Here is a 12,276-nt window from a genome sequence, read left to right as displayed (position 1 = left end):
AGTGAAAGTGAGTCATAGCACATCTGTGCTCTTCAGGTTCTTCTCTATTCTGATTCCCAGAAGTAAATCTCCTCCCAGTCCTCCTCCACCTTAACCTCAACCTGACCCTCACCTGCTGCCACTTTTACTACCATGCTGGTCTTAATGGGACAGTATTATGTAAAATCAACTTTTTGAGTTTTACATCATATTATAATCTTATTCCCTCATCATAACAAAACAAAAACAATTATTTAATCTCCCATGGCAACCATTCAGCTGGTTGTTAAAGGGGCAGTATTATGTGTTTTCCAGGCACATAGTGCCTTTTATAGCATAATCATGTAAATATATTACTTTCAGTTGTTCTAAAAATGAGGATCCAAGGAGCTGATGGTGGGAGTCACTGGTGAGGAGAGCTATGTGAGGCAAAAGCTCTGAAGCTTGGAAATTGCAGCTCAGAGGACGGGCTTTGTTCTTGAAGGCGGAGCTAGGTCCAACCAAGTGTTTTACACGACTGAATGGTTGTCATGGAGATTAAAGATTTCTCAAACATCCATGAAAGAATCAAAGCAACACTCTGATGAGGGAATAACATTATAACACGATCTAAAGCTTAAAATAGTTAATTTTACATAATATTGTCCCTTTAAAGCAGAGGTTCCCAATCTGTGGGGCGCGCCCCCTAGGGGGGCGCTGTGCCCTTGCAGGGGGGCACGCGGGAAGCCGTCTGGATGAAAAAACAAAAACAAAAAAACATGAACACTGTATGCGCTGGGTTTTTACCTTAGAATGGCCAACTCTCTGTTATTCCTCTGTCAATTTGATACAGTACAGGCTTCCACACTTCCCATATCTGTGTCCTCTGTCACTTTTATCAGCAGTTAAAACTGTTTAATCCGTTGCTAACATGTGGTAACCTGTTTTTCCGAGCCGCCTTTAAACGCAACATGAGCGCTACGACGCTCGCGCTGGGTTTCCACCTGTGAAGGAGACCTGCTGCTGCTGGGCGGAGCTACAGGTGTGTTAGAATCACGGCAGCAAACCAGCAAAACGCAAAGAACTTTTCACAGTTTTTCCCCAAAACTAACCGACTGAGTTGAGTGAAGCTGTTGGATGCAGGTAATGTTAGCTAAATGATTACTAGCTAATATCAATACAGAACCTTAAGCTTAACAAGTAGCCTGTAGGCTACAGATTTTGTTGTCTATGTCAAAATCTATGTCTCTAAGAATCCTATCCCCCCCCCCCACACACACCCATGTCGTTCAACCAGACAGCTATTTGTAATCCATAGGGGGGCCCAGAAAAAGTTTGGAAACCACTGCTTTAAAGGGTTAACAGAGGAAACATGTGATGAAAGACCAGAAGCTTCTTAAAGTGACAGAGACCAAACTTCAAGGTGTTAAAGAAGTCAAATTTCTTTTTAAGTCATATTTGATATGCAGCATTTTTATAACAACTGAAGGTAACATAGTTGCATGACTGAACTTTAAAATGTCATGTGGCTGGAAAACACAAACACTGTCCCTTTAAAAAACTGATTTCTCTTTCTTTTTGCACGTCAGCAGAGTTCAGCACCAAGGCTGGCCATCTTTTCCTTTTAGTACGTGTTTACTTTTATTGCACTTTTTCTTTCTAATGTTCCCTCAGCTATAGGAGCAGGACATGTTTTGACGTTGCAAAGGAAACAGGAAACCTTGACTCCTCAGTCATGAAGACGGCTTATTGAGCGATTGCATTTTCCAACTACATGATTGAGAGAAACAAAGGAGTTCTGGGAGGAGAGTTTTCTTGCTGTCATAGTTGTTTTTTTTGTCAGATCCACTTCCTTGCAATGCGCTGCATGCCCACGGAGTGAAGTGCACTCCACAGCGCAGTGCACACATTGATTACTTAATTAAAGTCTTCTTCTCTCTGGCGATAACTAACTCCGACCAAACAAAATAAAGGCTTTCTTTGTGCAGATATGTTTGCTCCATCAGAGATGATTGCTGTTTATTCGGCTGGGAGACTTGCAGGAATTTGTAAGTGGGACAGCAGAGGAGCTGAAGGAGGAAATCTCACTCTAGCTGTAAGGCCAGGGTGCACAAATAGGCCAACCAGCCTGTTGGTTGACACGTTAGTTTATCTTCCACCCACATGTCAGCATACACATACAAACGCTCAGATGAGAAGAACCATCTGTGCTGTGATGCTAAAAACGAGGATGCCACCGACAGCAGGTCACTTTGTTCAGCAGCCGCCTTAATAATCCAAACTGAACTGATATTGGAAAAGCCTTTACTGATCCCACACTGATATATGTTTGACCTCTGCCACAACTGCTACACACTGGCTGACCTCTAGTGAAAAACATGCTGAGAATAGAATAGAATAGAAACATCTTTATTGTCTCATAATGGGGAAGTTCAGCAGCATAAGATGTTAAAAGTTCTTAGTGTTAAAACAATATCTAAAAAACAAGAGTAACAACAACAAAACTGTTAGTAGTAATAATAACATACTATAAAAACTATAATATGAAAAATACAGAGCAATTATAAGAAATAGGAATATTGGACTTAAAGTGATGTGTAACTGAGTCAAATCACTTTTTCAAAAAAATGTTCATACTGTGCATGTGTGTGTTGAACTTTAAACTCTCCTGAGCTTTACATCATGTTATAATATTACTTCATCAGAAACAGACCTGCAGTGCTGCCTTGATTCTTTCAAGCATGTTTGAGAAATCCTTCAATCACCACGGCAACCATTCAGCTGTACAAAACTAAATTTGACCTTTCAAAAATAAATGAAAAATGTAGATTGAAAAAAAAAATCTTGTTTTTTGATAAGTTTTGAATGAAATGAGTTTTATTGTTTTGTTGTCTTTTTGGCAGCATCAAAATGTGTTTATCTAAACTGCAATGAAAACATTTTCATGTCACAGTAATCACATGATCAACAACCAGATGTTGCTGCTGACGCAAACCACAAAGAAGAAGGAAGTAGTTGGCAGATCACAGTGCAGTATTACTAAGTTATTCATGTGTGATTTTAATTGTTTCTTATCTAATGGAAACACTGCAATTGCAGAATTGTGTTTTCTTTACATTAGCTGAACATTGATAAAGCTTTGGAAATGCAGGTAGTGACGTGGTCAGCACCTGCAGACATTCACCACCAGCTCCATGGTCCTAGCAGAATGGATCACAAAAAAGTGTCATGAAGTGGTTGGTGATGGTGGTGAGGATTGACGCAGAGACCCAGGTGTAAAGGAAATGATGAATTTAATGATAACGCTCACTCAGTCCAATACAGGCGGCACGGCAGAGGACATAGCACACAGCTAGTTGCCGGTAGCTACTGACAAACTGAAGACTGAAACTAGAGCTGGGCAGACCAGGACTTCTCAGTTCTACTGGAGAGCCGACACACAACAACTGACTTACGACAAAGATCCAACAAGAGACAAAGACAACAGGTGGGACTAAATACACTGGGAGGGTAATCAAGGGGATGAGACACACCTGGGAAACAATCAACGGTGAAGACGCAGAGACAGACTCACAGGGAACAGGATTATAAACGCAGAAAAAACTCAAAAATAAACACAGAAAACTATGGATCGTGACAAAAAGGATGGAAAAATGACAGTTTTCTCAACTCCATGTTAAAAATTGTAAATATGTTCCACACAGGAGTAAACTCAGCAACTTTAGTTCAGAGTTTTATGCTGTGAGTTCCACCAAACATTCAAAAAAGGATCAACTAAATCAAGCAGAAAGTGGATCAACTTTAAGAATTCAGAAGTGAGTAAATCTTAATTGGTGCTGATTGAGCTTCTGCACTGTGTAATATGAGATTAAGCAGAGATTAAATCAATAAATTTATAATAAATTTATAAAATTTATATTGANTTAGAAAGAAGCGCATCACCAAACACACTTCATCAAAAACCTGTTCAGCAATATAAATCATTTATAGCAAACTAACTTGGTTAAAATATGAATAAAACTAGATTTAAAAAACAAAAAAATAATGAAATCCCTTTCCTCTCTGAAACAGCTGTCTAAATCTGAAGTTACTTGACGTGTAAATAATTTTGGATTATAAAAAACTGTCCTGAAAAAAAGTTGTTAGAGGCTGCAGTAGAGTCAAGATTTGAGTGGGATATAACCCTGAACATACATCCAGAGTTTCAATAGAAAGGTTTATAATGGAGTTTCTGAAACTTCAAATTCAAAGGTCAAAACCTGACTTCTTGAAAAGGTCAAGAGTGTGAAACAATGAGCAGTGAGTGGCTATCTTTAAAGTTTGTGACCCCGTGCGTCTCTGATTTCTGACATTAAGCTGTATGAGTACTATTCATCTTTTAATAAGCAAAAATTTTTTCATACGGGCTTTTCATGCTGGAACAGATGAAGTCCATTTCTTTATACACAACAATAAAGTGAAACAGCTGAGGAAAAAATTACAGATTAACCAAAAAGATTATATTACACATCAGCAAGCTCCCTAAACCTACGCCCCTGTGATTTATTTATTTCAATTCTATGTTTTACAAAATTAACAGAATATTGATTCTCAAAAAGTATATATTTGTCATAATTTGTTGGGATTAATGTAATATTTCTTAACTTTACATGAAAGTTAAGAAACAAAAGCTTTTCAGATAAGAAGCTAATTCTATTTAATCACACAGTCTGCAATATTCTCTTTATTTTGTATGTGTGTGCTGGAGTTGCTACATTGCTCAGAGGGTTTTATACAGATGCTAGAATGTTGGCGCAACGGTTCTTCTAAAACATTAGTCTCCTAGAAATGTGCTTGCAGAACATTAACTGAGTGGATGACCTGAAATTCACTTCAGATTTCAGACTAGGACCTAATTTCACTTCCACTTCACAATTATGAAGGTCCATCCATCCATTCATCTTTCATCCATTCATCTTTCATCCATCCGTCTTTCATCCATCCATCATCCATCCATCAATCTTTCGCTTCATCCGGGATCGGGTCGCGGAGGCAGCAGCTTCAGAAGGGAGGCCCAGACTTCCCTCTCCCCAGCCACTTGTTCCAGCTCCTCCAGGGGAACCCCAAGGCGTTCCCAGGCCAGCTGAGAAACATAGTCCCTCCAGCGTGTCCTGGGTCTTTCCCGTGGTCTCCTCCTGGTGGGACGTGCCTGGAACACCTCACCAGGGAGGCGTCCAGGAGGCATCCTGACCAGATGCCCGAGCCACCTCAACTGGCTCCTCTCGACGTGGAGGAGCAGCAGCTCTACTCTGAGTCCCTCCCGGATGACCGGGCCTCTCACCCTATCTCTAAGGGAGAGCCCAGACACCCTGCGGAGGAAACCCATTTCGGCCGCTTGTATCTGTGATATCGTGTTTTTGGTCATGACCCAAAGCTCATGACCATAGATGAGGGTGGGAACGTAGATCGACCGGTAAATCGAGAGCTTCGCTTTTTGACTCAGCTCTCTCTTCACCACGACGGACCGGTACAGCGCCCGCTTCACTGCAGACGCTGCGCCAATCCGCCTGTCGATCTCCCGCTTCCTTCTTCCCTCATTCGTGAACAAGATCCCGAGATATTTAAACTCCTCCACTTGAGGCAGGATGACCCCCCCCTGACCTGGAGAAGGCACTCTACCCTTTGGATTTGGAGGCACTGATCCTCATCCCGGCCGCTTCACACTCAGCTGCGAACCGCTCCAGCGAGAGCTGCAGATCACGACTTGATCTGCAGCTTGATCATCTGCGGATGATAGAACCACATCATCCGCAAAAAGCAGAGGCCACCAAAACGGATCCCCTCAACACCTCGGCTGCACCTAGAAATTCTGTCCATGAAAGTAATGAACAAAATCGGTGAGAAAGGGCAGCCCTGGCGGAGTCCAACTCTCACTGGAAATGAGCCCGACTTACTGCCGGCAATGCGGACCAGACTCTGACACCGGTCATCAGGGGCGTGGTATAGGGTAGGGGTTGCACCAATTAGTCGACTAGTCGATTCTTTTCTCTGCAATGACTTTTTTCTGGGCCAGTCGACTAATCGCAATCACGTGACAAAACAGATTTTTCCAAGGAAATGAAAGAAGGTGGACTAGGTGAGTTCGTCAGAAAGTTCAAATTGTATAAAAATGTAAATAATTTAACAAAGTGAAACTGTAAATTACATCACAGGCTACCGCAATAGGGGCGTTGCGCGGCGCAGTGGTTAGCGCGGCGCCCCGCATACAGAGACTTTAGCCTGCGGTAGTCAGGAGTCCGACTCCTGTCCTCCATTCGCTGGGCCCAGGCCCCGCTCCGCTCTCTCCGCCCCCTTACAGTCAGATTGCTGTTAAATAAAGTAGTGCCGAAAAAATCCTAAAAAGACTACCGGAGTAATGTGCGACAACGCGTCATGATGTCAGGCTTTTTGATCCATCCAACTGATCAGCGTCTCTTGTAAAGAAAAGGTTTGACTACATCTGGAAACTAAGTCCTAGCTTCATCCTGAGGGTCTGATAGAGGCGATGTCTGCCGCCGTCTGCATGTCGGTTCAGAGAGCCGCTGCTGATCAGCGGAGCATCGGGAGGAGGAGCAGCAGGAAGCAGTTGAATTCAACTGTCACCAAACGGGATCTGTTCATAATAAGTTTGGTTTGTGATGTTCCAAAAGCACCATTGTGGTCAGTGTGATAATTTGACTCCTAAATGTGCAGCTATCCAGAGATCATCAGCATCAGTCGGTGTTTGGAAAAAAAACAAAACAAAAGTCAGACCTGACTTTGTGCAACGAGCTTTTCTCCGCCGCTCACGAAGAATGATCTGTTTATTGCTCTTTTAATTCCTCATAGCAGACTGAGTAAAAGCGGGAGGCGGGTCAATATTAGCCGTGAATTTAGCTGATAAAGCCTCCAAGTAGTTGTGACGCGGTTTGCGCTTACGTCACTATGACGTCACCGCGACTAGTCGACATCGACTCGACTATTATCATGATGTAGTCGACCTTAAAAAATATGTAGTCGTTCAACCCCTAGTATAGGGGGGAAAAGTGATGACAATTCTAGGGGCCCTGACCAACAGGGGGCCCTCCACAATTTAATTATTTATTTTTTGTTCATAGAAATTTAAAAAAAATAAAAAATCGGGGCCCTGTCAATGACAAAATTAATCATATTGTATTTTCAAAGATTGTTTTTAGCAGTAAAAATTTAATGTTCCCACTCCCAGATCAAAAAAACGCACATCAGTATTTGCCCTGAACCCCCCTGTCTGCGTCAAATGTCTATGTACATAGACAGTGTGAAAGAGAAATAAAAAGAAGTTAATAACTAGATGAAAAGTAAAGATAAAAACATTAAAAAACATCGAAGACATCAAAACCCACACTCTAACCCTAATTTAGCCATAAGCAACTCTAAACAGGTGGGTTTTAAGTTGAGATTTAAAGGCACTCAGTGTTTCAGCTGTTTTACAGTTTTCTGGAAGTTTGTTCCAAATCTGTGGTGGATAGAAACTGAATGCTGCTTCTCCTTGTTTGGTTCTGGTTCTGGGGATNTCTCTCTCTTTGTCATTAAAGCACACCCGTTGCCATGGCAACCGCCTGCGCTCCGCGAGCCCAGCAGAGATTACTTTAAAAACATAACATTCAGTCTGTTACGATATCAGGTTTTCAGGCTTGATATTTATTTTGTGATCATTAATAATCCTCCCTGAACACAGCGGTGGTTGATTAATTTTAAACTCCTGTTCTGCTCGATATTTTGATAATGGAACCGAAACGCACAGAATTGCACAACACCTTGTTGAAACAATAATCACTGATATTATTGTTTTTGTTGGGTCATTAATTTGAACACGTTCTTTAATAAAGCTATGAACGTTTTGATAAGGAGTCAGAGGAGGACGTGCTGGTCTCAGCCTTCTGGCTGTGTTCAGTTTGTCACTGAACTCAAAACCTTCTGTGATCGACATGTTGCACCGCTGCTGTGGTAAAGCACGAACAGTTCAGAAACAATATGAAATGAAAAAAAAGTTATTTATTAACTGATTAAGTCGTGTTTTAGATTGTTCTTGAAAAACTAATCATTCACAGTGAACCCATTGATTCTTTATAGCAGACAGCCGCTCCCCTCTCTTGCAGATACTGCGTAGCCCCGCTAAATCTTTTAGGGGTAGCAGTACCCGACTGTACCCCCTTACTTTCACCCCTGGTCATAACCACTTAAAAAAAAGACTGCAATGTGGAGTGAAATCTGGACAAAACAGGAGAGATTATGTCATAGTTTGGCAGCATTTCAGATATTTAAAACAAAAAAACAAATCAGTAATTATCAATATCTACTGATATGAAATGCTTATATCGTCAGCCATGTCGCCCATCACTACATGTTTACTGTACATCTAAAATGACACATTTTTGTTTGCTAATGAAATGTAACGAGTCCAGCTGCAGTTCACACATTGAAGTTTGTGATTGACAAAAATTCAAGAAATGTGAATTTCTTTGACATTCAGCTCAAACTTCTTTATGTTGTGTGGAGAGAAAAAAAGATTAACAAATATTTTGAATCTAAAATGAGATTCAGTTGAATAATATGCATTGCAACAATCAGGAGGTGAAAACAGACTTAATCATCCAGTCAGATGTCACTAGGGGATTGAATCATATGTGAGGAACGCAGTGTTTCTGAAGTGTGTGAAGTACCTGGTGTATTGATCGAATCAGAGTGATTCAGCTGCAGCCGCTCTGGAGAGGAGAACTCCCTGAAACAGCCCCAGGTTCTGGGTTCACCTGTCCAGCTCTCACTCTGCAACCTCAAGTTTTACAATGATTCACACACACACACACACACACACCTATACGGGTTTATATGTATTAGCAGGACAATTTTTTCAAACCAGTTTTTTGCAACATTAAACGGACACCCCTTTCCACTTATGCTAGAAAGACGTAGTAAGTTGTCAAAAATCTTGTTTGAGCTACACAACATAGATCTCACTTAAAAATTTAGATACACACATCAGAACTCAAAATATGNCACACACACACACACACACACACACACACACACACACACACACCTGGATCCATCCAATGCATACGTAAACACATTGCCCACCGGGTTGCTGAGATCAGCTGTGTAACTGAAGTTTGAAACAGAAGTTTGAAATATTAACCACACAGTTATGTTTTTTTTCTGCCATGTTTAGTTGAAGACCAGTCGGTTTTTACACAACGTTTCCCTGCAGCAGAGCGTGGATGCTGCAGCCACCAGAGGTAGATCTGGTTGGAGGTGGACCATGAGGCTGCAGGGCTGAGGAGAGCTGGCCGGTGAACAGGTTTCAACCTGCAGCATCCAGGGAGGCGAAGGCCATCTGCTCACCAAGTAAACACGCTTTGTTTTGGATCCGATGTCCAACATTCAGGGTTTTTCTGAAAAAATACAGCTTTTTTCAAACCAGGGAGTATTTCAACAACTAGAAAGGAATACTCAGTTGAAGGACATTTTGATTTAATTTCTTTCGTTATTCTTTATAAGGAGTCTGTAATCTTACATCTTCACTCTCTGTTTCCTAAAGTTCTTCAAATCTACCAGATTCTGAGGATATCAGACTCTGGGAGGTTTCAATAGAGGCAGGTGATATGGACTAAATTTCATCAAGATATTTTGTGTTAATATTGTGATAACGATAAATGTGATGATAAAAACTTTTTATTGCTTTTTTATGAAACTGTTTGGCAGTGACTCTGTGATTCAGTGCTGCCGTCAGCCTCCTGCCAGCCTTCCTGACTCGTTTCAGTCTCATATTTTCATCAGTTTTGGAGAAACGTTCAGTTTTTGCCTTGTCACCGTGGCAACATATCCGACCAGTTATGACTGACTGCACTCTTCCATGATGTATATAGAATACAGGTGTTAGGATTCAGTTTTGTGTTCTGAGTGAGTGTTTTTCCTGTAAAGGATCTTCATGGGAGAGTTCCCACGAACGATTCCAGCAGTCGGTCGTCTCTCCAGTCGATGGTCCCACTTGTTGGTCAGAATCAAGCTTCAAGTTCACCGGGAATTACTTTTCCACAGAGGAACAGGTTGGTTAGGAAAACCATTTGAAGACTGTTTTTTTGTGTTTATGTAGGTTATCATTGTCTGGTATTAAAACATGTTGGATGTTTTCAGTGAACTTAAAAAGTCAAGAACAAAACATATTTGTAAAGCTGCAAAAAATATATAATTACAGCGCTTTGTAAGAGTAACTGCTGGGTGAACATTGTATTCATATTGTCCTTTTCTTCTATCAGTGTTTGTCAATTAAAATGTATTTGGAGACATTCATTTTATTTGACTCGTGGTGAGGATCAGTACTAAAAAAATGCGTTTTAATAAAAGTGAAAAGTCTGAACTTTCAAACTGACACTGTGAAAAAAGTTCTTCATTTTAATCTTCTAAAAATGAAAAATGAGTCTGACTAACATTCAGGTTGTTTGAATAGAAACTGGGAAACACAGAAAACCCAAAGTCCTACTTACACAGTAGTTTAACATAATTTCAGTCTAGTTCAGCAGAGACATTATGAGCAGAGAGCATCTAAGTTAACCTATTGACTTTCATTTTGGATACAGAGAGGAGAACAGTTTAAACTTCAACAATAAAGTCACAGCCAAATGAAGGTTTACAGTTTAATACATTTCTGAGATTAGAGTTTTCAGGAAGAAAACTATGTTTAAAATAACAAATTTCAAAAACTTCTGTTCCTCTGAAGTCATCTTTAAAAAAAATCCTCGCTTTCACTTATTCTGATTAAATACTTTTAAACTACTTACAAGCATAAATAGTATGTTAAGAAGCTATCAAAAGTATTCATAAGATTTAAAAACAGTAATTTAACGTAAGCTTAAGATAAACTAGAGATAATAGAAGTGAACCTGTTGTAAAAAATGGTGGCCTAAAAACACTACAAGACTTTAATTGGTTTTCTTGTGATTAAGCCGTGTCCATGTAAGGCTGAGTAAATTCCACCGCCACCTGCGTTTAGCTAACGCAGTCGCACACATTTACGCTGTGGTGTTTAATTAGCTTTTAATTAATCTACACAACAGAATCCTCTTATGAATGCAACATTATGTGGTAAATCACTTGATTTCACACGCTCTGCACAAAGAGACTCGTCGTAAGTGAAAACAAAGGAGTCATTTAAACAAGCAGACTGACAGCCAGAGTCTTCATGTGTTCAGGTTTTATTGTGGCCCAGAGGGAGGAAGAATGAATCTGCCAGAAATGTAATACTACTCTTCCTGACTTCCATCTGCATCGCGGTGAGTAAACACCTGGGACACGTCATAATTACAAGTGGGAAATAAGAAGCAGGAGTAAGTGTGCTACTATTGTTCTTCCCTAAGAGGCAGGTTCAGCTACCTCAGTGGAAGAACAACAATGATGATTAGATTTGAACTCTGAGTAATTTAGTCCCAAGTAACAGCCCAAGCAAACACTGATTCTTTAATCCTGCATATTTGAGTATAAAATAACATGAATTTACAGGTTGGAGCTTAATTATGATTAAATAAAGTGATCTGCACTTGTGTAAAAAAATAATTGAACATTTCTATTGTTTCAGTTTATTAGTTTATTTAAAATGGGAACAAAGTCGAAAACATTAATAAAAGGTGCTTTGCACCATATTTAGCTATAAAGGGGCAGTATCATGTATTTTCCAGGTACATAGAGCCATTTTATAGTACAAACGAGTGGCTATGTTACCTTTAGTTGTTATATAAATACTCTATATATCAATTGTTTTGAAATAAATTTTACTTCCTGATTTAACACCTTGAAATTGGGCCTCTGTTGCTTTAAAAAACTCCTGCTCTTTCTGAAGCTCCGCCTTCAGGAAGTCACCCCAATATGGCTCCTCTATTAACAACGATTTTATCAATCAGTCAATCAATCAGTTTATTTATAAAGCACACTTCATACTAAAAGCAGCTCAAAGTGCTGTACAGATCAATAAAAACAAACCCACAAAAAGAAACTGTTGGACAGTCCTTCCTCCACCTTTATCTACCAGATGTCCTCAGGAGGTGCTCAGCCTGTCTGAGGTTCTCCAGCACACCTGCTATTCATCCACCTTCATCACGGGAAGCGTCGACGCCAGAGTGTTTGCCTATGTGGTAACTCAGCCCCTCAAAGTTTCAGATCTTTATCTGATATCCAAGCCTGGATTTTAGCATGGGCTTACCGGGGCTGTAGCCCGGGGCCCCGGTGTTACGTCAATCCGCGTTTCCCCATCAGATACGGTTCCCCCTTCGTCTTCTTGCCGCTCCGGCC

General features: G+C 40.5%; 1 protein-coding gene across 1 annotated transcript in view; it reads left to right on the top strand.

The window, feature by feature from the left end:
• The window catches only part of LOC103129698 (Ral GTPase activating protein non-catalytic subunit beta), a 52,169-nt gene that overhangs the window by 16,152 nt on the left and 23,741 nt on the right, over positions 1–12,276 (top strand). The gene's annotated exons all lie outside the window — the stretch shown is intronic.

This window comes from Poecilia formosa, unplaced genomic scaffold (genome assembly GCF_000485575.1).
Source record: "Poecilia formosa unplaced genomic scaffold, Poecilia_formosa-5.1.2 Scaffold570, whole genome shotgun sequence".
NCBI classification, from domain to species: domain Eukaryota; kingdom Metazoa; phylum Chordata; class Actinopteri; order Cyprinodontiformes; family Poeciliidae; genus Poecilia; species Poecilia formosa.
The sequence above is the reverse complement of the archived record's forward strand: the minus strand, read 5'-3'. Positions and strand labels throughout refer to the sequence as shown.